The following is a 26693-nucleotide window of genomic DNA, read 5'->3' as shown; positions in this document are numbered from 1 at the left end:
CTTTCTACCTCACTTGTGTATTTTACCTGGATTGCCTTATAACTGACTGAATTCCCCTAGCAGATTACGTGCAAGTACTTTGTGTTTCACTGGGACTGTATGCAAAAATAAAAGAAATAATCCTGCTATTAGGTTCACATTTCCTCATCCATAGCAAGCACAAAATCCACATATCCTAGTGGGATGGTGAGTGGGGTACAATGGCCTGCTTGTGGGAAAGTTTTGGAGAGGATGCAGCAGGCATCCAGGAAGGATTGTGTCACAGGATCGGTCCCAGCTGCTCACTGATGCCAGAAACAAGACCTCTCTGTTTATCAGTTAGCGAGCAAAAGCACCAGATGAAATTCTCTATTGAATTGTTAGAGATGAGGTGGGACTAAATAGCATGAAAAGGTTAAATTCCCCTTTCATAATTCTGTATATCTGAGTGTGGGGAAGAATAACAAGAATGGCTCTCTAGAGAACTGGAAGAGATTTTAACTCAAGGTAATATACCTGTTCCACATAATGAGGAACAGTCACAGTTTTCACATGTTTCTCATCAGTATCTTTCAACTTGATTAGTGCAGTCTTTAGCTGATTCTTAATCTCAGACTTGGAATAGCTGGAGACTAGAAGTAGCTTGACACTCTCTTTTCCGAAAAATGAAGACATTGCTGAGAGTAGCTTTGGATATCTTTAACTCTGTCATACAGAAACAATGTGCAGTGGGTACATTTTATTGTGATTATATGACATTTGTGGCTTAAGTCTTTGTTGAAATCAAGCATTTCAATTAAAAAAAAAAAAAGAAAAAGAAATAACACCATCATCCAGATAATTACATGTAAAGATAAAGCTATGGATCTGGATTCCTGTAATGTCACTGACATACCTGCACATGAAATGAGGTACTCTAATGCTCTATGTACTTGGTCTACAGGCCAATGGCATCCTGGCCTGCGTTAGGAATAGTGTGGCCAGCAGGAGCAGGGAAGTCATTGTGCCCCTGTACTCTGCATTGGTTAGGCTGCCCCTTGAGTACTGTGTCCAGTTCTGGGCCCCTCAGTTTAAGAAGAACATTGAGACACTTGAACGTGTCCAGAGAAGGGCAACAAGGCTGGTGAGAAGCCTTGAGCACAAGCCCTATGAGGAGAGGCTGAGGGAGCTGGGATTGTTTAGCCTGGAGAAGAGGAGGCTCAGGGGAGACCTCATTGCCCTCTACAACTACCTGAAAGGTGGCTATAGCCAGGAGGGGGTTTGTCTCTCCTTCCAGGCAACCAGCAGCAGAACAAGAGGACACAGTCTCAAGCTGTACCAGGGGAAGTTTAGGCTGGAGGTGAGGAGAAAGTTCTTCACAGAGAGTGTCATTGGTTATTGGAATGTGCTGCCCAGGGAGGTGGTGGAGTCACCATCCCTGGAGGTGTTCAAGAGGGGATTGGATGTGGCACTTGGAGCCATGGTTTAGTCATGAGGTCTGTGGTGACAGGTTGGACTTGATGATCTTTGAGGTCTCTTCCAACCTTAGTGATACTGTGATACAGGAAGAGTTCAACATGAAAATAGCTTGCAAATCCTGAGAAGACAAAAGGAGTTATAACAGGAAAAGAAGATCCCATGATGCTTGCTTACAGGATGAGACCACTTTGTTGCCTGGCCTTTGAAATGCATTGTTTCCTGCTAAATTATCTTTTCCAGACATTTTGTAAACCCACAGAATGACTGCAGGACTTCAGTTTCAGCCAGGAAACAAAACCCCCCCTGACATAAAATTTAATTTTTCAATGTATTTGTGTATCCCATGTCTGACAGTACCTTGTAAGTTCATTCACTATAAGTCATATTTTCAAAGCTTATCCCATACATAGGCTGGATGTTTGGAAGAAGTTCTTCACAGACAGAGTGATTTGCCATTGGAATGGGCTGCCCAGGGAGGTGGTGGAGTCACCATCACTGGAGATGCTTAGGAAGAAACTGGATGGGGTACTTGGTGTCATGGTTTAGTTGATCAGATAGTGTTGAGTGGTAGGTTGGACTCGATGATCTCAAAGGTCTTTTCCAACCTGGCCTGGCCTGGCCTGGCCTGGCCTGGCCTGGCCTATTCTATTCTATTCTATTCTATTCTATTCTATTCTATTCTACTCTACTCTACTCTACTCTACTCTATTCTATTCTACATCATTTATACTACAAGTTATATTGTGGAATCTGGCCTGTGACATTTATGCAAACCAGCAGTTGGACATGTCTGCTATTAGGGTTACTCTACAAAAGTGAATTTTAGGAGCCTTTCCAGGGTGCAGATAAAGATAGAATAGAATAGAAGACCAACCTCTGCCTGTCTAAAACCCCCCTTCAGGTAGTTGTAGAGAGCAATAAGGTCACCCCTGAGTCTCCTCTTCTCCAGGCGAATGTTAGGTGTTTTAGCACTTCTTAATTATACCTCTTAAACGCGTCGGGGACAGGATATCTGTACCTGAACATGTAAAGCCCTAATTATAATAAATATGCAGGGCTATGTCTGTGGAGTGCCAAAGACATAGTGTAACGAGAAGTATGTCTTTTAGGTGAGAATGTGCAATAAGATATGAAGAGTTATTTAAACAGCAGCGTAGCTTTTACAGGATCACAGGATGTTAGGGGTTGGAAGGGACCTCCGGAGATCATACAATCCAACCCCTCTGCCAGAGCAGGACCATGGAATCTAGCACAGGTCACACAGGAATGCATCCAGATGGGTCTTGAACATCTCCAGAGAAGGATTTTAGTATTGCTGTCTTACAGCATACAGACCTTTTCTGGTATCAGTTTTGAGTGGCATGAGACCACCAGTTCAATTCCTTGTGGGCTGCAGTAGACATGCAAGCCTGGGGCGTGCCTGGAGCAAGCTATTGTACCAACAAAGAAAGTTGCCATTCAAACTGAATATTGAAATGTCATTTTGCTGCGAGTTATCCTTAATAAATTCTAACATTTCCATGGTAAATGTTCTGTATTGTTTGTCAGCATGGTAGGGGTTTTTTAAAGTTTCTTTCCTACCCAGATATTAACTAGCTTGGATATTAAGTGACTCAGATTATTCCAGAGTGGAAAAGGGCTTTTGCTATTGCAGTCCATGGAATATGTCATATGCTTCACCTGCATCGTTCTCCTCTGCCAGGAAGCAGCTAATATTGACATACTGGAAAGCTGACAATGAACTGTCAAAAATATCATGAATTCTAAAGACAAAAACCTATGGGAGACATGTTTGGTCTTGTTTTAAGTGTTTGGTTTGCAAATAAGGCCTGGCATTTAAAAATCAAAATCTGTCACTTCATATCTCCTGGGAATGATCATAAAACATGTGCAGCAGCTTTTTAAGCCATACTTCTGATGTGCCAAAACTGTGCCAGACATAATCGTGACCATCCGGAAGCTGTGAAACTGAGTGCATGTGGAAGATGTGCAAAGGAAGATTGGGCAGAAGTTTGTACATTTAGTCTAGAAAATGAAAAACAAACCAACAAACAAACCAACGCAACTATTTCTGGATGAAAGTACAAGACGAGATTTAGAATAAGCACAAAGCATCAATTCCAGTCCAGAATCAGAATCACAGAGTCACCAAGGTTGGAAGAGATCTCAAAGATCATCAAGTCCAACCTGTCACCCAACACCTCATGACTACTAAACCATGGCACCAAGTGCCACGTCCAATCCCATCTTGAACACCTCCAGGGATGGTGACTCCACCACCTCCCTGGGCAGCACATTCCAATGGCTAACAACTCTCTCTGTGAAGAACTTTCTCCTGACCTCAAACCTAAACTTCCCCTGGTGCAGCTTGAGACTGTGTCCTCTTGTTCTGGTGCTGGTTGCCTGGGAGAAGAGACCAAGCTCCACCTGCCTACAACCTCCCTTCAGGTAGTTGTAGACAGCAATAAAGTCTCCCCTGCGCTTCCTCTTCTCCAGGCTGAACAATCCCAGCTCCCTCAGCCTCTCCTCATGGGGTTTGTGCTCCAGGCCTCTCCCCAGCCTCATTGCCCTTCTCTGGACACGTTCAAGAGTCTCAATGTCCTTCTGAAATTTCTTATGTTTTTACTCAAATTCACCCATAGCATTTAATATACTTTGTAAGGTGACTGCAGTTAAAGTGTATAGGACTAGTCCTACGAAGAACGGAGCCCTTCCTGCCTGCTTTTCAGTTGTAAAGTTTTTGCTTGTGTACTGTTGTCTCACTTTCCCCTCTAGCTTTCACTTTAACTTCTTTTGGCAATTATATTTCCACATGGCACAGGATTACTTCTTGTACACTTAAAATCCAGTGACTGTATTAAATAAGCTTTGGAATTAAATGATCTCAAGTTTTAATTATATCAAATATCAAATCTTGGACCAATTTCTCCCCCTGTGAATAGTTCCAAGTAAAGTCAATGCAAACATTTTATGAGTTATGCAACAGGATTTGTCCTATCTTTTCAGAGTGATAATAATAATAGTAAAGAAAAGCGGTATTTATAGTGTTTTTCTGGTTCTCACAGTGTGAAAATGCAACTTAGAATGAGGACAGTGTGGTGACTCATCTCTAATGTTGCAAAAGAACGACAAAAGAAAACACCAAGTCCATTAGCTAAATAAGTGAGGAGAAAGTTCTTCACAGAGAGTTGTTTGCTGTTGGAATGTGCTGCCCAGGGAGGTGGTGGAGTCACCATCCCTGGAGGTGTTCAAGAGGGGATTGGATGTGGAACTTGGTTCCATGGTTTAGTGGTCATGACGTGTTGGGTGACAGGTTGGACTTGATGATCTCTCAGGTCTTTTCCAACCTTATTGATTCTATGACTCTCTATGACTCTATAATTCACTCCTTAGTATCATTTTAAATAAGTAAGTAATAGTATAAGGAAAAATCTATTCAAATATGTCTAATTTTGTGTTATTTTGTGCATTTTCCATCATATTTTTAAATTAGTTACTGAATATCCTTGAGCAAGTGATCCCCCCCTTCTACTCAGCTCTGGTGAGACCCCACCTGGAGTACTGTGTCCAGTTCTGGAGCCCCTATTACAAGAGGGATGTGGAGGTGCTGGAACGTGTCCAGAGAAGGGCCACAAGGATGAGCAGAGGGCTGGAGCACCTCTCCTATGAGGACAGACTGAAGGAGTTGGGGCTGTTCAGTCTGCAGAAGAGAAGGCTCCGAGGTGACCTCATTGTGGCCTTCCAGTATCTGAAGGGGGCCTACAGGAAGGCTGGGGAGGGACTTCTCAGGATATCAGGTAGTGATAGGACTAGGGGGAATGGAATGAAGCTGGAGGTGGGGAGATTCAGGCTAGATGTGAGGAGGAGGTTCTTCACCATGAGAGTGGTGAAACCCTGGAATGGGTTGTCCAGGGAGGTGATCGAGGCCCCGTCCCTGGAGGTGTTTAAGCCCAGGCTGGATGAGGCTCTGTCCAGCCTGATCTAGTGTGGGGTGTCCCTGCCCATGGCAGGGGGGTTGGAACTAGATGATCCTTGTGGTCCCTTCCAACCCTCAATGATACTATGATACTATGATAAGTCAGTTGTTTCATTTTCAGAGTGATAAGTACAAAAAATGGGTTTGACCCCTGAAAAATAAAAATAGGAATAAATAACTTGCCCTACCTCCAAGTGTATTTCTTTTTAGTTTCCAAAGTCATCTTTTTTGAGGCTTTTCAGCATAGGTTCTTTGTACAGTACCTAGGACGATGAGGCCTTTGAGCACAACGTTATTTATGTAAATACAATTATTCCTAGCAGGGTGCCTAAAGTTTTATCCACATTCTCTATCCCAGGGTATATTGTACAGGCCTATGTCATATTTAATGATAAGTGTCTCAGGATCAGAACTACCTTTGTAATAACGAAAAGGAATTGTCACCAGATTCTTCTGCTGGAAAAGGATTTGTTCACTTAAACTGCCATGGAGATGAAAGCTAAATAGCAACTACTACTGTTTTCAGGCAGAGATAAAACCTAAAGAAATACCTATCAAGTAATTACAGTACTTTTTATTTTGCACAAATACATTCCTAAACTAAGCCTCAGAGTTCTTTTAAAGTGCTCATTCAGTGATACACAAGTCAAGGTGCCAGGGGAGGTTTAGGCTCAAGGTGAGGAGAAAGTTCTTCGCAGAAAGAGTTGTTAGCCATTGGAATGTGCTGCCCAGGGAGGTGGTGGAGTCACCATCCCTGGAGGTGTTCAAGAGGGGATTGGACATGGCACGTGGCGCTGTGGTTTAGTAGTCATGGGGTCTTGGGTCACAGGTTGGACTTGACCTCTGAGGTCTTTTCCAACCTTATTGAATCTATGATTTTATGATCATCAATACAATAAATGTAAGTAAAGTTGCTATCTTGTATTTTTCCATTAATAGATATTTTATGTCTGCTTTGTTATATTAAGGAAGCATCTCTTGTGTCTGTCATGAGCAACCTCTGGAGTCACTTGCAACACAATGCTCTAGAGTGGCTGTAGCCCATGGAGGCAGCCTGGCCCCAGATCAGAGATGTGGGGCAGGACACCACACATGGGAGCTTTGCGAATTCACAGCCTGCTTCCAATTGCAGCAAAGGTCTACATACAACTTTTCACAAGGTTGTTAAGTGTAAACATCCTGAAGTGTGTAAATACTGAGATTGTTGGCCTCCTGTCATCTCTGATACTAACAGCTCAGCAGAGAAACTCCTGCTGTTGCTTTATCTGTGCAAATTGTCTCATGAAATCATCTTGTAAGAGGTGTAGGCAAATAGCCCTTTTTTTTTAAATAGCGATGTTTGTTTGTCATTAATTAGCTTCTGATCTGCAACCTGCTTTAGCAAGCAACTTTGGCAATAGAATAGAATAGAATAGAATAGAATAGAATAGAATAGAATAGAATAGAATAGAATAGAATAGAATAGAATAGAATAGGAGTAGGTTAAAAAAGACCTTTGAGATTGAGGCCAACCTATCATCCAACACTATCTAATTAACTAAACCATGGCACCAAGCACCCCATCCAGTCTCTTCCAAAACACCTCCAGTGATGGTGACTCCACCACCTCCCTGGGCAGCCCATTCCAATGGCCAATCATTCTTTCTGTGAAGAGCTTCTTTCTAACATCCAGCCTAAACCTCCCCTGGTGCAGCTTGAGACTGTGTCCTCTTGTGCTGTTGGTGGTTGCCTGGGACAAGAGACCAACCCCCACCTGGCTACAACCTCCCTTCAGGTAGTTGTAGACAGCAATGAGAAATGAGACCACCGTGTCTCTTGTATCTTGGGAAATGATAACATGTACATTCCAGCCCAAGGCTTCCACATGAGCATCCCTTCAGGGTCACAGTAGGCATGACTTCAGTAACACCATCAAAACACAATGTGCCTCAGGAATTATATGCAATCTTACAGCTATAGCCTGGTCACTCAGAGACACCTAAGAATCCCCAGGAAAGTAGCTGGGTGTGGAGTCTACTGCCTTCTACTTTGCTCACAGGGAAAATGCCCTCAAGTCTCAGTTGTGGCCCACTGACCTTTTAGGAATAGTGTTTCAGCCCTCAGGTTGAACAGGCTGGACATCGCTGCGTTAAGCATACTGGAAAATGAAAATCTATATTGTATCTCTTGAGGAAAATAAATCACTTGAGGTAATATATAGTGTTTAAGATACCCTATTATTAAATGACATCTTGTCAGTCATGTTGGAAAGGCTAGAGGAAGCAGAAGCCAAAATATATATAAATGTATTGGCAGGCAGCATTTTTTTCACAGCATCTTTCCAGCACTAATCATGGAGTTGTGCCAGGCCACACTGTGAGAAAATTCAAGATAAAGCACATAATATTGTATACTTATCATCTCCTATAGCTTTTTTCAGAAATAGATTATCATTTCCAAGTACTGCAGTGGGAACCTTAAAAGATAAGGTGAAAGTGGGATTTTTTTCTGGTTTTATGTTAGTACAACTGAAATCAGACCCTATTTACTATTCTGTTTTCAACTTCAAGTTACAGTCTGAAATGCTAAACATATGTTCTAGGACTTCTGAAGTATCACAGTATCACTAAGGTTGGAAGAGACTTCGAGGATCATCGAGTCCAACCTGCCACCACAGACCTCATGACTAGACCATGGCACCAAGTGCCACATCCAATCCCCTCTTGAACACCTCCAAGGATGGTGACTCCATCACCTCCCTGGGCAGCACATTCCAATGACTACTGCCTCTCTTGGTGAAGAACTTTCTCCTCACATCAAGCCTAAACTTCCCCTGGTGCAGCTTGAGACTGTGTCCCCTTGTTCTGGTGCTGGTTGCCTCGGAGAACAGACCAGCCCCTTCTTGGCTACAACCACCTTTCAGGTAGTTGTAGATGGCAATGAGGCCACCCCTGAGCCTCCTCTTCTCCAGGCTAAGCAATCCCAGCTCCCTCAGCCTCTCCTCATAGGGCTTGTGCTCAAGGCCTCTCACCAGCCTCGTTGCCCTTCTCTATTTTACATCTCTTGAGTAGTCATTGAGTTCTCTCATTTCTCATTCCTCTCAGATACAGAAGGACCCTCAGTTATAATTTTATTTTTCACTTTTTTAAGTCTTTGCAGCCAATTCCCACGTACTCTGCAGGCTTCTGGAAATTCCTTTACTAACTACTTGCCAATGGCAGGGGGTTTGGAACTAGATGATCCCTGAGGTCCCTTCCAACCCTAACAATTCTATGATTGCAATAAAAGTTTCTTGCCTCTCTAGTCAAAGTTCTTTGTACCATGCTGCAGAGTAATTTTCTCTGCTTGGTAAATATTTTAGCATTGTTTTTATGTGGAGCTGCTGCAGATGGGGAGATGAAGACTGGATCACTCAGGACACTCAGCCCTGCTGATCATGGCATACTGGACTCAGTGGCATCCAGTGACACATGGGGAGTCTCGCACTTTCTGTGTGGGAAAGGGTATCTTGTAACCACTCTTTTTCTGGATAACAATTATGCAGACACCAAATTGTGCCTTTTGTTTCTACTCATGGAGGTGCCCTGAATGGAAATATTTAAGTAATGTCCATTTCTGTTAGCCAGGGAGATTAAAGGGAATACTAAGAACTTTTACAGGTATATTAATGGGAAGAAGAAGCCCAGGGAAGGTGTGGGCCCCCTCAGAAAGGAAAATGGTGACATGGTCACATGTGATGAGGAAAAGGCTGAGGTACTTAATAACTTCTTTACCTCAGTCTTCACTGCAAGGGCCTCTAGCCACACTCCTGATGTTATGGAAGTCAAAGCCAGGGACGGGGAGGAAGAACTGCCCATTGTAAGTGCAGATCAGGTTTGTGATCATCTGAAGAACCTGAAAGTGTTCAAGTCCATGGGACCCGATGGGATACACCCACGGGTACTGAGAGAACTGGCAGATGAGGTTGCTAAACCCCTCTCTATTATATTTCAAAAGTCATGGCAGTCTGGGGAAGTCCCCACAGACTGGAAAAGGGGAAACATTGCCCCCATCTTCAAAAAGGGTAAGAAGGAGGAACCAGGGAACTACAGGCCAGTCAGTCTCACCTCTGTGCCTGGAAAGATCATGGAGCAGATCCTCCTGGAGTCACTACTCGCTCAAAAGAATAGTCAAGAGGTGATTGGGAACAGTCAGCATGGCTTCGCCAAGGGCAAATCCTGCCTGACCAACCTGGTGGCCTTCTATGAGCAGGTGACAAAATTAATAGATGAGGGGCGAGCAACTGATGTCGTTTACCTGGACCTGAGCAAAGCCTTCGACACTGTCCCACACCACATCCTGGTCTCCAAACTGGTGACACATGGGTTTGATGGGTGGACCACTAGATGGATAAGGAACTGGCTTGATGGCCGCACCCAAAGAGTGGCTGTCAATGGCTCCATGTCCCAGTGGAGGCCAGTGACAAGCGGAGTCCCTCAGGGATCAGTCCTGGGACCTGTCTTATTCAACATCTTTGTGGGGGGACATGGACAGTGGCATTGAGTGCACCCTCAGCAAGTTTGCTGATGACACCAAGCTGTGTGGTGCAGCAGACACGCTGGAGGGAAGGGAGGCCATCCAGAGGGACCTTGACAGGCTGGAGAGGTGGGCACAGGCCAACCTCATGAAGTTCAATAAGAGCAAGTGCAGGGTCCTGCATCTGGGTCGAGGCAATCCCAGGCACAAATACAGGCTGGGCAGTGACTGGCTGGAAAGTAGCCCTGAAGAGAGAGACTTGGGGGTGCTGGTGGACAAAAAGCTCAACATGAGCTCTCAATGTGCACTTGCAGCCTGCAAAGCCAATCAGATCCTGGGCTGCATCAGGAGAAGTGTGGCTAGCAGGTCGAGGGAGGTGATCCTCCCCCTCTACTCAGCCCTGGTGAGACCCCACCTGGAGTACTGTGTCCAGTTCTGGAGCCCCTATTACAAGAGGGATGTGGAGGTGCTGGAACGTGTCCAGAGAAGGGCCACAAGGATGATCAGAGGGCTGGAGCACCTCTCCTATGAGGACAGACTGAAGGAGTTGGGGCTGTTCAGTCTGCAGAAGAGAAGGCTCTGAGATGACCTAATTGTGGCCTTCCAGTATCTGAAGGGGGCCTACAGAAAGGCTGGGGAAGGACTTCTCAGGATCTCAGGTAGTGATAGGACTAGTGGGAATGGTATGAAGCTGGAGGTGGGGAGATTCAGGCTGGATGTGAGGAGGAGGTTCTTCACCATGAGAGTGGTGAAGCCCTGGAATGTGTTGTCCAGGGAGGTGGTCGAGGCCCCGTCCCTGGGGGTGTTTAAGAGCAGGCTGGCTGAGGCTCTGGCCAGGCTGCTCTAGTGTGGGGTGTCCCTGCCCATGACAGCGGGGTTGGAACTAGATGATCCTTGTGGTCCCTTCCAACCCTGAATGAAACTATGAAACTATGTTGTTTCCACTTCTTTGAAACCTTTATCATTTTTCCTTCTGGCCAATTCTACTCAGAAAAACTCAGTCATGTTCATTAAGGCCTGGGATGTCACCAGGGGGCACTTTTCTGTGAATAAACAGCTGTTCAGGGGAAGAAAAATACCCATCTCTAAAATGAACAAAGTTCTTAAGACCGTTTGCTTCCAAAATAGGCAACGCTAGTACCACTGTATAATGAAACGTCACAGGTACTTAACTTTTATGGAGCAGTTATTGACTGGTCACTGTGTTCATTTTAAGGCATTAATGCCAAGGTCAGTTAAAACTAACCAAGGTCCAGATCAACAAACATGTTATCAGAGAAACTTGCCGGGATTTTATCGCTGTTTTCTGCCCTGGCCTGTTTTCAGACAAAACAATCACAGCTTTTAACGCCTGTATTCACTGACCTGTTATCTTTTCATTAGACCTTGTCCATTTCCATGTTTCCCACTAAATGTCAGTTCCTGCAGCTGAAATTTAATTTGAATTGTTAAATATATGTGGTCTGCTAGAGCACTGACCATGAGCTTATGATTGCTTCTTGGAATATAGCTTGCCTCTGTGGGATGTAATAAATTAGTCTAATCATATGGTGAGAACTTACTTCATCCTGTGTTTGTTCCTGCTAGGAACTGAAATTGCCTCTGTAATTGTATGCAAATCCCTTCACCAGAATAATCAAAGGAAACCTGTGTGTAGCTGCCCATCCTCCACAGAGCATAAAAGTGACCTAACTTTTAATCCTACTTCAATGAGAAGTTGTATCTTCATATGTAGAGTGTAGATACAAAATAAAAGAACTTAAATTAAAAGGCATGTAAGTAGCAGATAGAACTTCAGGCTGCTTTTAGTTCTGCTTCTTTTCACATGTGCACAATATTGTCTTAATAGTGTTCATGGCATTGAACCTGGGAAATAACAACACTGGCATTTTTAATTTTAAATGTGGGAGGATTTCTTCTCCCTTGAAAATACATGAAGTAGATGGTATGAGTATGTATAATATCTTTATTAATGCATTGGACAAGAGGACTGAGCGCTCCTTCAGTAAGTTGGCACATGACACTACGTTGGAAGGGAATGTTAATCTGCTTGGGGATAGGGAGGCTCTACAGAGGAACCTGGACAGGTTGGATCAGTGCACTGAGGCTACATGTATGAGCTTCAACAAGGCCAAGTGATGGGTCATGCACTTGGGTCACAACACTATTCAGTGCTGCAGGCCTGGGGCAGAGTGGCTCAAAGTGGCCCATCACAAAAGGTCCTGGTGGTGTTGGTCAGCAGTCTGCTGAACATGAGCCAGCAGTGTGCTCAGGTGGCCAAGAAGGCAAGCATCATCCTGGCCTGTATCAGGAATAGTGTGAAGAGCCGGAGTAGGGCAGTGATCATGCACCTGTACTCAGCACTGGTGAGGCTGCACCAGTGTTCAGTTTTGCACCTGTCATGATGAAAAGGACTTTGAGCTGCTGGAGGTTGTCCAGAGAAGGACGACAAAACTGGTGAAGAATCTTGAGAGTGTATTATGAGGAGTGGCTGAGAGAAGTGGGGTTATTTAGCCTGGAGAAAAGGAAGGTCAGAGGAAACCTTCTCGCTGTCTACAACTACCTGAAAGCAGATTGTAGCAATGTGGTATTGGTCTCATCCCTAGTAACAAGTAATAGGATGAGAGGAAATGGCCTCAGGTTGCACCGGGTGGGGGGGAGTTAGATTGGATATTAGAAGACACTTCTTGATAGAATAGAATAGAATAGAATAGAATAGAATAGAATAGAATAGAATAGAATAGAATAGAATAGAATAGAATAGAATAGAATAGAATAGAATAGGCCAGGCCAGGCCAGGCCAGGCCAGGCCAGGCCAGGCCAGGCCAGGCTAGGTTGGAAGAGACCTTCAAGATCATCGTGTCCAACGTATCATCCAACACCACCTAATCAACTGAACCATGCAACCAAGCAAATGGTTATAAAGCTCTGGAGTAGGCTGCCCATGAAGATATTGGAATCCCCATCTCTGGAGGTGTTTAAAAGGTGCATAGATGGGGTGCTAAGAAGCATGGTTTAGTACCAGACTTGGTAGAGTTAATTAATGGTTGGACTCAATGATCTTAAAAGTCTTTTCCAACTGAAACGATTCTGTGATTCTATGTTTTATATATTGGCCTCAAAATTCTGATTCTGTCAAATGTTAATTTTCTAATGTGGACACCAAAAATAGATTCAGTGTTTTACAAGCAGTCCAGTCTCCTGTATGAAGATCATATTCTAGCCTTCCTCTTCTAGGTTTCTCTGTCCAGGTGTTACATTAGCTGTCTTACTCATAGCATCGCTGGAAGAGGCCAGCTCTGTGTACCTATGATTCTGGTAACAGTATTTGTGAAGACACTCAAATGAGGCAGGTTTACTGTCTTTTGCCCCATCAGTTCTTTTCAGAGGAGGGGTGAGAAGAGGAAGAAAAGGGTAGAAAGAGCTAACATAATGTTCCTTTGTTCATTTGCCTCCTTTAAAATCTCTGTTGCTTCATTGCATGCTCTTTTGACATTTCATAAGAAGTATTTACATGTGTGCATACGTATATATTTATTCTCTTATATATATCTATGCTTTAAATGTCTTGAAGCATTTAGGGTAACTTCCTCAATTATGTATTCTTTTCACTTTTTTTCTTTTCTGGTAGGATTTTACTCTGTGTAAGAAACTCTGCTTGTAAGTCATTTTCAGGATTTAGTTGAGAGTGATACTTGCAAGCCCTCAGCTGAAGTGCCTGGGACATGCAAGATTATTCACAGAATCATAGAATCACAGAATCACTTAAGTTGGAAAAGACCTTTGAGATCATTGAGTCTGACTGTTAATCTGACGCTGCTAGATCACCACTCAACTATGTCCTCAGCACTACATCTACATGTCTTTTAAATACCTCTGGGGCTGGTGACTCAACTACTTCCCCAGGCAGCCTGTTCCAGTGCTTAACAAACCTTTCAGCAAAGGGTGAAATTTAAAATCAGAAATAATGTTCCTGGAATCTAGAAGTAGAACTTATGGAGGGAGCAAGGTTTATAAATTATCTGCTGCCTAACCACCTATAAATATGGACATGGCCACATGCACAGAGATAGAATTAAGGCTGTGACTCTCTTAAAATGAAATGCTTGTTCTTGTGAATGCCATTTGGTTCAGTCTGAGGATTGTTCTTGCATTTTCCTCTCATGTATGTATCAGAAACACCACTGTGTCAACACCAATAGGCAGAGATGGTCAAATATTTTGTAGTAAAAGACTGTTTTTTACCAAATTCCAATAGAAAGGAGGCAGAAGTTCTGACATCAAGATTCTCATTTAGCACCCCTGTGACCATTTGAGGCTGTGCCTTTAAGAAAGGGACAGTGCTGGGACACTCTGGCTGAATGTTTTGTAAACAAAAAAATAGAATAGAATAGAATAGAATAGAATAGAATAGAATAGAATAGAATAGAATAGAATAGAATAGAATAGAATAGACCAGACCAGACCAGACCAGGTTGGAAGAGACCTTCAAGATCATCGCGTCCAACCTATCATCCAACACCACCTAATCAACTAACCCATGTATCCAAGCACCCTGTCAAGTCTCCTCCTGAACACCTCCAGTGACAGCAACTCCACCACCTCCCCGGGCAGTCCATTCCAATGGGCAATCACTCTCTCTGTGTAAAACTTCCTCCTGACCTCCAGCCTGAACTTCCCCTGGTGCAGCCTGAGACAAGTCTAAACAAATTTCATTGGTAGATTGGTAGAACGCGGCTTTAAGTTTTCGTGCAGTTGGAATTGTTTCTCAGTTCGTTCCTTTCCCTCTCCCTTCCAGCTTGCCTGCTTCTGGGCACCTAGCCAGAGCGACCTTGGATAAGATAAGCACTAATCCTGCATGAGGCCTACTAAAATCATTTTTCCTTAATAGCTGCCTTTTTTTCTCTCTAACCCTTTATGGGAAAAAAGGGAGGTAGGGGGGAGAGCGGGGTACAGGGGGGGGAACCCTCCTCTGTCCGAAGGAGGGAATTTTGTTCCTGGTTTTTTCCTTTGCTGTATATTTCTGTATATATATATTTTGTAAATACTGTATATATTGTGTATATATACAACCTGCATTTTCACATTGCTTGTAAATATAGCATTCCTTTGCTTCTCCGACTGAGTTAGCTGTGGGTTTTTTTTCCTCTTTGTGGGGGAGGGAAAGCTAGGCCTTCTCTCTCAACCCACTACAACCCCCCAGTCAGTTCTGTCCTAGGGCACAAGGCACCTTATGCACGGACTGAGGCAGATGCCTTGTGAGGAAAAATAGAATGTGACAATATAATTAAAGACGGCACTGTAACACATTAATTAGACTGCATTAGGCTTCTGCTGATTTTAAGATCTACCAGCTCTTGAGTGCTTTAGCTTGCAGTCTTAATGTTCTTTGACATGTTTTTCATGGGTTTGGGGTTGTTGTAATGTTGTTTACACAAAGGTCCACATGCAATCGTATGCCATCATATGGCAAACAAAACCCTATTAAATTGAGACCAGAGAAGTAGTTATTGGGAAGCTAGCAATTCGTGGAAAATTGCTTTGGCTTGACTGGGATATTGTGTAAGAAAAGAGAATTTATTAGTATCCATGTAAAAGACTGTCTGTTTTAGTGAAATGAGGAATTTTGGCTTTAATGCACCACACAGAAGAAAAATAGCTGAAACTGTGATTTATAAAAAGAATGCTTACAACTAAGGTGGATATGTATCAGATTAATACAAATAAGAAGAACAAAGAAATACCTGACTATTTAAATATTTGAATGCCCAGAATAAATATATTTTTCCAGTTTTCTCTCCTTCAAAAAAAAAATATATAGTAAATATATATAGTACCCCTAGTGATAGACCCAGGATGATGAGATCTCTCAGAGGGATCTTGACAGGCTGGACAGATGGGCATGAGATTTAACACATCTGAGTGCCAGGTTCTACACATTGGCCACAACAACCCCATGCAGTGCTACAGGCTGGGGTCAGAGTGGCTGGAGAGCAGCCAGGCAGAAAGGGATCTGGGAGTACTGATTGATAGTAGGCTGAACATGAGCCAGCAGTGTGCCCAGGTGCTCAAAAAGACCAATGACATCCTGGCCTCTATCAGGAGCAGTGTGGCCAGCAGGAGCAGGGAGGTCATTGCGCCCTGTGCTTAGCACTGGTTAGGCCACACCTTGAGTCCTGTGTCCAATTCTGGGTCCTTCAATTTAGGAAAGATGTTGAGTTGCTGGAAGATGTCTAGAGAAGGGCAACAAAGCTGGTGAGGGGTTTGGAAGACAAGCCCTATGAGGAGAGGCTGAGGGAGCTGGGGTTGCTTAGCCTGGGAAAGAGGAGGCTCAGAGGAGACCTTATTGCTGTCTACAACAGCACAGAGAGAGTGATTGGCCATTGGAATGGACTGCCCAGGGAGGTGGTGGAGTCACCATCACTGGAGGTGTTTAGGAAGAGCCTTGATGTGGCGCTTGGTGCCATGGTTTAGTTGATTAGATAGTGTTGGGTGATAGATTGAATTCAATGATCTTGAAAGTCTTTTCCAATCTGGTTAATACTAACTCTAATGTAGATATCAGATAGCAATATTCAGAGAGACTACGTAGCCTCTGTCGTTACTTTAAAATACTTTTCTGACTTAAAGTGCACCTAACACCTTGCTGTTGGTTGGTTTGGTTTGGTTTTTTGGTTGGTTTGGTTTGTTTCATTTTTTTTTCTTCCATCCAGTGGCTTGGATTATTTTTTTAAGGTAATAGTTTGTTCTGATAACATTGTATTTACATGCAGTTCCTGATACAGCATTCAGAATTCTGTGATAAGAATGTGACAAAAATTGCTGAGAATACAGCTGCTTGTAGACTTCAGAGAAGACCAAGACTTCTCAGCTGAGCCATTTCTAGCTGAACCCTTTGCCATAGCTAAATAATAGAGAAATAAAAGCAAAGAAATCCATAAAATGCTGACAAGGTACATAAATGTGTTTTTTGGCACACATCTGTAAGTATGCCTGGGTGTATTCAGCTCTAGGCATGGTTGTCATAAGGAAGGTTACTGGACTTTGATGTTAGTTTGAAGGCATTTAGTGGAGTGGGAAATGGTAATGGTATCTGAGAACTGTGAAAGCATGAGCAAAACTATGAGGCTGCCTTCAGAAACGGGGCTTTTCTTCAGTCCCTCTCAAGTTTCCACTCATCTTTAGCATTTGGCATTTTGATGAGACACCTTTACAGTGGGTTTCATATGAAGGTTTCAGGCTCTGAAATGTAAAGAAGGGGAAAAATCTTGCTTCAGAGTGGGCGTAGCATAAATTGGACCTGACATAGCCTGAACCTTTGATCATGAATTCCCACTGCAGAGTAAGTCAAATCCCCTCCCGTATGGTCCCTGAAAGCACATATCCTACACACTGTTGTTCCACTTAAGACTGTATTTTTGAAGAAGTCCATGGTTGCAATATATTGACAGCATTTTGTTGTAGCTTTATGTCCTCAGGAAAGAAAGATTATTAAATACTGCAGGTGAAGTTACACAGGTACCAGTCTCTACAGGATTACAGGAGAGGACGGAAAGTCTGATGATAAACTACTGCTGGAGCTTATTTGGAGGTGTCTCATAACAGTGAGAACATTTTCAAGGTTGTATATCTCGGGGAGGCAGAAAGCATAAACTCAGATCTTAAGGATAATTTCCTTTATCACCAAAATTCTGAAATATTTGTAGCAAAATAGTGATAGAGGAAATGGCTAAAGTGGGGTAAACTGGTTCCTGAGTTTTGTTCCAAACCCATCCATGAGAAAACACCTACAGTGAGAGGGCAAGGGGTAATGGTTTTTAGACTAAAAACAAAGAGTAGATTTAGACTACTAGGTAAGGAAGACATTTTTTACAATGAAGATGGTGAAACAATGAAACCAGGTGCCCAGAGAGGTGCTAGAGGTGTCCAGTTCTGGGCCTGTCAGTTTAGGAACGGTGTTGACTTGCTGGAACATGTCCAGAGAAGGGCAACAAAGTTGGTGAGGGGTTTGGAGTACAAGCCCTATGAGGAGAGGCTGAGGGAGCTGGGGTTGCTTAGCCTGGAGAAAAGGAGGCCCAGGGGAGACCTTGCTCTCCACAACTACGTGAAGGGAGGTTGTAGGCAAGTGGGGGTTGGTCTCTTCTCCCAGGCAACCAGCACCAGAACAAGAGGACACAGTCTCAAGCTGCACCAGGAGAAGTTAGGCTGGATGTTAGGAAGAAGTTCTTCACAGACAGAGTGATTTGCCATTGGAATGTGCTGCCCAGGGAGGTGGTGGAGTCACCATCCCTGGAGATGTTTAGGAAGAGACTGAATGGGGTGCTTGGTGCCATGGTTTAGTTGATTAGACAGTGTTGGATGATAGATTGGATGCGATGATCTTGAAGGTCTTTTCCAATCTGGTTAATTATATTTACCCTTCCCTTCCCTTCCCTTCCCTTCCCTTCCCTTCCCTTCCCTTCCCTTCCCTTCCCTTCCCTTCCCTTCCCTTCCCTTCCCTTCCCTTCCCTTCCCTTCCCTTCCCTTCCCTTCCCTTCCCTTCCCTTCCCTTCCCTTCCCTTCCCTTCCCTTCCCTTCCCTTCCCTTCCCTTCCCTTCCCTTCCCTTCCCTTCCCTTCCCTTCCCTTCCCTTCCCTTCCCTTCCCTTCCCTTCCCTTCCCTTCCCTTCCCTTCCCTTCCCTTCCCTTCCCTTCCCTTCCCTTCCCTTCCCTCCCCAGCCTTGGAAACATTCAAGCTCTGGTTAGACAGGGCTCTAAGCAAGTTCAAGATGTCCCTGCTCACAGCAGCTGGGTTGGACTAGATAACTGTCGATCCGAAAAATCTAGGATTCTATGAAAATTACCTGGGTCAGTGAAAGTTACAGGTGACTTAATTCATAGCCTCCATGATAACAGATGAACTGATGACATTGCACAGAATTTGGAAAGCTAAATAAAGAAAAGCTTGGATTTTTCTGGAACAAATACTGTGAGAGAAAGCAAATTTCTTTCTCTTACAATGTCATGGGTTCTGTAGACATTGGGGGAAAAGTTGGTGTCTCATTCTAGTAGGATTTTTTGCACCATCTCCATGAAATTTGGATTAATAAGCTAAAAGAAATTTGGTCTTGATGAACTTTCTAGAAGATCCAGCACTTGAACCCAGAAGTGTATGATATTCACTGTCAAATAAGGAGTTATTAAGCAGTGCTCTGTTACGGCTGCAGTATTTCCTAGTGTCTTTGTTAATGACTTGGATGAAGAAACACACAATTCATTTGTAACATCTGCAGATGATACAAAAAGGAAAGGACTGTGTGTACTCTGGAATACATTTAAAAAATACCTCACATTTTCACCAATTCACTTCAGGAAAGACTTGAATCAATTGCAACATATCCAGAGGTAAACAAGGAATATTGTCAGAATCGAGACTAAAACATGTTCTGCAAGGAAAATCTGAAAGAATCATGTTTCAGCAAGAGAAGAGGATGAAACAGCAGTCTTCAGATAGGTAAAGGCATGACTTAAAGAAGAAAGGAACAAACTGTTCACCAGGTCTCCTAAAGGTAGGACAAGAATGAGTGACTTTAAATTGTGCTAGGGGAGACTTAGGTTAGACTTTGTGAAACATCTCTTAATGATAAGGATAATTAAGCAGTTTCCTAGGAAGTTACAGAATCCTCTTTGGAGATTTTTAATGACAAAGGAAGATGTCTGAGCAGAATAATTTAAATACCATTTTCTGTCTTGGGGGATGGAAGGATAGAGAGGAGTAGATAAGATTATTTATATGTATGTATATATTTATAGGAAAAGAAAAGAGGGAAAGGGAGCCCTATGAGGAGAGGCTGAGGGAGCTGGGGTTGCTCAGCCTGGAGAAGAGGAGGCTCAGGGGTGACCTTATCACTCTCTACAACTACCTGAAGGGAGGTTGTAGACAGGTGGATGATGGTCTCTTCTCCCAGGCAGCCAGTGCCAGAACAAGAGGACACAGTCTCAGGCTGTGCCAGGGGATGTTCAGGTTGGATGTTAGGAAGAAGTTCTATACAGAAAGAGTGATTGCGCTATGGAATGGGCTGCCTGGGGAGGTGGTGGAGTCAGCGTCATTGAAGGTGTTCAGAAGGAGACTTGATGGGGTGCTTGGTGCCATGGGGTTAGTTGTTTGGGTGGGTTGGATTGGTTGATGGGTTGGACACGATGATCTTGAAGGTCTCTTCCAACCTGGTTTGGTTTATTCTAAATAAAGGAGGGGAGGGGAGAGGAGGGGAGAGGAGAGGAGAGGAGGGGAGAGGAGAGGAGGGGAGAGGAGGGGAGAGGAGGAGAGAGGAGAGAAGAGGAGAAGAGAGGAGAGGAGGGGAGGGGAGGGGAGGGGAGGGGAGGGGGAGGGGAGGGGGAGGGGAGGGGGAGGGGAGGGGAGGGGAGGGGAGGGGAGGGGAGGGGAGGGGAGGGAGAGGAGAGGAGAGGAGAGGAGAGGAGAGGAGAGGAGAGGAGAGGAGAGGAGAGGAGAGGAGAGGAGAGGAGAGGAGAGGAGAGGAGAGGAGAGGAGAGGAGAGGAGAGGAGAGGAGAGGAGAGGAGAGGAGAGGAGAGGAGAGGAGAGGAGAGGAGAGGAGAGGAGTAAAAGGAAAGTAAAACAAAAAGAAAAAGGAAAAAAAGACAAGTCAACCATGTGCATTTCAGCAAAAAATAAGTAGAAAATTCTCCTCTATCTGTTTAGTTTATTCTGAACACATTGAAGAGATTTAGATATCAGATTTTACTTTCCATTTAAATGGAAATAAATTAAGTCCCTGATTGCTGAGACTAAATTGGATAGAGGAAAGGCTTGCAGGTAACAGCAGAAGACAAACAAAATCCTGAATGGCCAGTGAACTTTTAAAATCAAAACAGTTTGTTCATTATTTGAGCTTCTCAGGTGGAGAGTGGTTGTATATAGACTCTAGTCAAAGCAACGTTGCAGTAACCAGGAGGGATCTTAAATTCCCAAACTCTTGCACTTGCAATGTGTTCCTAAACATCAAAGTTATTCAAGAGGTTAACACACTGCAACCTCCAGAAGATACCCAGGTCTCCCTGAAGAAGTAATAATCTCTCTAAGCCAGTGCACATCTTGCATTGTTTCTCCCCCAACATGATGACCTTGTGGTATGTTTTTTGGAGAAATACGGCAGTACTATCTGAGCAATGACCTACAAAAAGCACTTTGCAGGTGTCTTAGGTCATTTGAGGAAAGTTCACTAGAATAATAGTCCAAAAAAAAAGAGAGTGGAAAAAAAAGCTGTTCTGGCACATAGTGTCCTGGCATTTGGGGAGGACTTCATCTATATAACCAGGCAGCTGTATTATTGTTTTATCTTGTTGATAGGTTTGTCAATTAAAAACAAAACAAAACCCAAACCAGCAAATTCCAGGAAGGCTCAGGAGCCTTGAATATTATCTCCAGTTGTGGGCCCCTCAAGAAGTCCTGGAGCATGTTGAGAGAAGGGCAGTGAGGCTGGTGAAGGGCCTGGAGCACATGGCCTACGAGCAGCATCTGAGGGAGCTGGGGTGGTTCAGTTTGGAGGAGAGGAGGCTGAGGGAAGACCTTATCACTCTCTGCAACTATGTGAAAGGAGGTTGGAGAGAGGACAGGACAACCTCTTCTCCTTGATGACAAGCAACAGGACTAGAGGAAATAGATGCAGCTTGCACCAGAAGAGATTTAGGCTGGATATTAGGAAATCTTTCTTCACTGAAGGGGTTATCAAACATTGGGATGGTATGCCCAGGGCGGTGGTGGTGTCACCATCCCTGGAGGTGTTTAAGCAGCATGTGGACCTAGTGTTCAGGGACATGGTTTAGTGGTGACCTTGCAGTGCTGGGTTGAAGGTTGGACTGGGTGATCTTGAAGGTCTCTTCCAACCAAATACAGTGTTTCTGTGAGCTTGTTGCTACATCCTTCCAGACTTCAACCAGTTATGTTTGTGCACAATAATTTGTATTTTCTGTCAGTTACCTAGATTTCAAGGTTAAATATGTTGGTGAGCGAGAGTTACTATAAACATTGGTGAAAACTCACTTTTCTTTATTGGCATAGTCCAAAAAATTCTTTTAAAATCATGCTGTTTTGGAAAACATGGATTAGGTAGCTCAGCTGATGTGAATTAGCCTGGGTGTTTTTTTCAGTGTGCTTTTATGCACCAAAATAGTGTTCTACAATACATGGGACAGAATGTATTCCAGGAAATGAATCATTCATCTACCTGTAGCATAACTGGGGATAAACAGCAGATCATCAGAAAATAAATACCATTTAGATGACAGCTGTAAGATTCATGTTTTCTCTCTTCTCTTGGGAGAATGTCTTCCTATAATTCTAAGCATTTTATCTAACCAGAGGTGCTCCACTCAGAATTACCCAGGGTTAGCTTCAGGTTTTTTGCCATCTACAACATTTGCAACACTACATACAACTATTTTTCCCCCTGTCAGCTGTAGCCAATTATTTTGGACAAATAAACATTCTGGCTGGTGAGAGGCCTTGAGCACAAGCCCTACGAGGAGAGGCTGAGGGAGCTGGGATTGTTTAGCCTGGAGAAGAGGAGGCTCAGAGGAGACCTTCTTGCTGTCTACAACTACCTGAAGGGTGGTTGTAGCCAGGTGGGGGTTGGTCTCTTCTCTCAAGCAACCAGCACCAGAACAAGAGGACACATTCTCAAGCTGTGCCAGGGGAAGTTTAGGCTCAAGGTGAGGAGAAAGTTCTTCACAGAGAGAGTTGTTAGCCATTGGAATGGGCTGCCAAAGGAGGTGGTGGAGTCCCCATCCCTGGAGGTGTTCAGGAGGGGATTGGACGTGGCACTTGGTGCCATGGTCTAGTCATGAGGTCTGTGGTGACAGGTTTGACCTGATGATCTTTGAGGTCTCTTCCAACCTTGGTGATTCTGTGTGATTCTGTGTGTGAAATAAACATTCTCCTCTGCATGTCTAATGTTTGTGCCAACCAAGCTGTGAATGTGAATGTTTTTATTCATTCTGCATATACTCCACCCTTATCACTCTGTTATATTAAAAATTGTTCCTCCTGACTAAATGGAGTGCCAGTGATCACTTGTACAGAGATTCTGAACTCTTCTGGCAGAGACATTGCACTATATCCAGTTACTAACATTTATCTGGATTATACTATATGTGAAAGACATGCCAACATGAATACTCAGATCTGAGTGCCAGCTACAGAGAAAAAGCTACAGAAGCTTCAAATGCATAAATGAAGGCAGTTGCTAATGAAATATGGCAAGTCAAACCTTGATCCAAGGTAGAAGAAAAGCTTTGTTATGTGTTTGTCTGATATTTGTCACGCTTTATGCTGGAATAAATTCCCAGTTCAATCAAAGCACATCTTAGTAATGTTGTCCAAGAGAAATAAGGAAGGAATGAGGGAATGTCAATTGCTATTTCAAACACCATTCATTCTGAATCAAAGAAAATGTTAATTTGTGTCAGGAAGCTGAATTAAGTAAATGTTGACTGCCTTTGTAGCAAAGATCAAGTCAAAGTAGAGTGTAAATGAAACAGGAACCCCTGTAACCCTGGAGTAGTTTTAATGTATGTCTATATATGGAAATGAATAGGAAATGAAGCAAGAAATGCAATGTTTGGGAAAGAATCTTGTCATGATTTGCAGAGATAATTACAGGCAAGAAGGAGATTGAATATAGCAACAGGAAAAGCAGAATAATTATGCAGCAATTAACAGGAAAGCTGTATGGCTCTTGGAAAAAAAAATAACAAGTCATTGGGTTAAAAATATATGCTGAGTACAGAAATGTTTTAATACTCAATACATCAAGTCTTTGAATTCATTTCCTAAGATGAAATACTGTTTCATAAAATAAATGTCTCATTTGTACCATGAAGTACGTTATGCATTTTATATATTCATTATCATTGTTTGTATTTTTATCATAAATATGTAATCTGAATGGGAGGGAAAAACACCACTAATAAATGTTCATTTTGGAGTGCAGGTGCATAGTGTCATAATGATAAGGAGAGGCAGATTCTAAGATTGTGTTTCAAGGCTTGCAAATACCACAGGAAGCAGCAGGAAAATAGCTGCTCTTAGATGTACAAGAGAATGTTTCTCATGTGTCCTCAGGTCTTCATATTCTGATAAAACTATTGTCTACTTTTATTTTACTGGAGGCAGACTAGGGGTTTGGATGATTAGTTTGGTAACAGCAGCACACACACTTTCTGAAATGTAGTTTACAGAGATTCCTCTTTCCCTCTGTCAGAGTGTCTGGTAGTGCTTTTTATAGGGAAACCGTCATGCAGTGGCATCTTCAACTGCATTAAAATGACAGCTGGAGATCACTGCACTTAGATATGAGATTTTCTTGTTGAGGAGAGAAAGAAGCCAGCACTGTGTAGCCATATCACTAAGGATCATTTCCTGAGATGAGCTCTTTCATTGAAAGCCAGTCCGGAAAAAAACAGCCAGAAAGCGAGCAAAAAGCCACAATATTTTGTGTTGTGGTTCTAGGCAGAGAGACCTCTGAATTGTATCATTTGTATCAGGATGTTATTGACAAACATATCTGTCCTCTTTGTCTTTCCTAAACATTGACTGTGGATCTGAGGTGTACAGTTTTCATTGATTTAAACAAATTCACCATTCACACCAAAAAAATGGAATAATGCATGCTTCCTACTTCAGGAACTGATTGGTCCAGTCAAGAACAGACTTGCAAGATGTTCTAAGATATGTCACAAGCCCCTCTCCTGCCTCTGTACTGCACATCCCTAACAAGCGAAAGATAAGGAGAGCAAAGAAGGCAAAGGGCTGATGTGCCAGGGCACACTGAGACCACGGGCAGGGAGCCTGCCCTGCAAGTTCAGGTGAAGGCTTTGGAGAGAATGCTGCCTGTTCCTTCTGTGAATGGGCTCAAAGATGATAAAAGGGGCATCAAATACTGATAATGATAAAGAGCAATAATCCTGCCAGCAGTAACAATTAATGCTTCTATGGTGCCCTTCAGTCATTGACCTCTAACCACTTTGTATACATTGATTAAAGCTATATAGAATCTCTGAAATAAATAAGTATAGGTTCTATTCACACATCTATACTGGCATATGCTTTGACTGGCATATACCTCGACTTCAGTAACAGTAGTTATTGTTGTTTGATACTGTTTCCCATAACATCCTCACAGAAAAGCTCAAGAAATGCAGCACAGACAGCTGGTCCCTGAGGTGGATTGAAAACAGAATTCAGAGGGTTGTCATCAATGGCAAATTGGAGCCTGTGGCCAGTGGTGTTCCCCAGGGATCAGTACTGGGTCTGGTTTTGTTCAATATCTTTATCAACAACCTGGATGAGGGGATTGGGAGTACTCGCAGCAAGTTTGCTGATGATACAAAACGGCAGGGGTCGGCTGACACCCTGTCGGGCTGTGCAGCCATCCAACGTGACCTGGACAGGCTGGAGAGATGGGTGCAGGCAAACCTCATGAAGTTCAGTAAGGATGTGCAGCTCCAGGAGAAAGACCTTGGAGTGCTGGTGGACAGCAAGTTCTCCATGGACCAACAATGTGCCCTTGTGACAAAGACAGCCAATGGTATCCTGGGGTGCATCAATGAAAGTGTGTCCAGCAGGTCTAGGGAGGTTCTTCTGCCTCTCTACTCTGCCCTGGTGAAACCACACCTGGAATACTGTATCCTATTTTGGGCTCCCCAGTTCAAGAGGGACAGAGGACTGCTGTAGAGAATCCAACAGAGTGCCACAAGGATTAGGGGACATGAGCATCTCCTTTGTGAAGAGAGACTGAGATCCCTGGGGCTGCTTAGTCTTGAGAAGACTGAGAGAGGATCTCATCAATGTGTATCTGACGGGTAGATGTCAGGTGGAGGGGGCCAAGCTCTTTCCAGTGGTGCACAGTAATAAGAAACAATGGTTACAAGCTTGAACATAAAAGATTTCACCTCAACATGAGGAGAAACTTCTTTCCAGTGAGGGTGACAGAGCACTGGAGCAGGCTGCCCAGAGAGGTTGTGGAATCTCCTTCTCTGGAGACTTTCAAAACCCATCTGGATGCATTCCTGTGCAGACTACCCCAAGTAATCCTGCTTTGGCAGGGGTGTTAGACCTGATGATCTTTTGAGGTCCCTTACAACCTCTAATATACTGTGATACAAATAACTAACTAACTAACTAAATAAATAAATGAAAGAATTCTTACTAAGAAGGATTAAAAACTGCATGGGTTAAATTCTATCCAAAACCTCCCAACAAACCACAACACCAAACCCAAACAACAAAACCCAACCAACCAAAACCAAAAACCCAAATAAACGAAATGCAAGCAAATAAAACCAAACCATGCAACAACAAATAAAAGCAAAGCATTTGATTGTCTGACATTGCCTTGGTAGTAGGCAAGTGTTATTGGTAAATGAGGAATGAGTAGGCTCATTTTTCTATGCTGTGTGATAAAGTGCCTAGATGTCATAGTATCATGGAATAGTACAGGCCAGAAGAGACCTCCAAAGATCATCTAGTCTGACCTCCATGCAGTCAGCAGGGACATCCCTAACTAGAGCAGGCTGCCCAGTACCTCATCAAGTCTTACCTTGAGTATCTCCAGGGAAGTGGCCTCAAACACCTCCCTGGGCAACCTGTTCCAGTGTTCCACCACCCTCATAGTGATGAACTTCTTCCTGATATCCAATCTAAATTTGCCCTTCTCTAGTTGGAAGCCATTGCCCCTCATCCTGTCACCACAGACGCTTGTAAACAGTCTCTCCCCATCCTTCCTGCAGGCCCC

The 26693-nt window shown here is 43.5% G+C and overlaps 1 protein-coding gene across 8 annotated transcripts in view; it reads left to right on the top strand.

Moving 5' to 3' along the window:
* GRIA4 (glutamate ionotropic receptor AMPA type subunit 4) overlaps window positions 1-26693 on the top strand; it is a 285058-nt gene that overhangs the window by 147493 nt on the left and 110872 nt on the right. The gene's annotated exons all lie outside the window — the stretch shown is intronic.

The sequence above is a fragment of the Melanerpes formicivorus genome, unplaced genomic scaffold (genome assembly GCF_026170545.1).
Source record: "Melanerpes formicivorus ecotype bairdi unplaced genomic scaffold, bMelFor1.0.p_v2 SCAF_1, whole genome shotgun sequence".
NCBI lineage: Eukaryota > Metazoa > Chordata > Aves > Piciformes > Picidae > Melanerpes > Melanerpes formicivorus.
The sequence above is the reverse complement of the archived record's forward strand: the minus strand, read 5'-3'. Positions and strand labels throughout refer to the sequence as shown.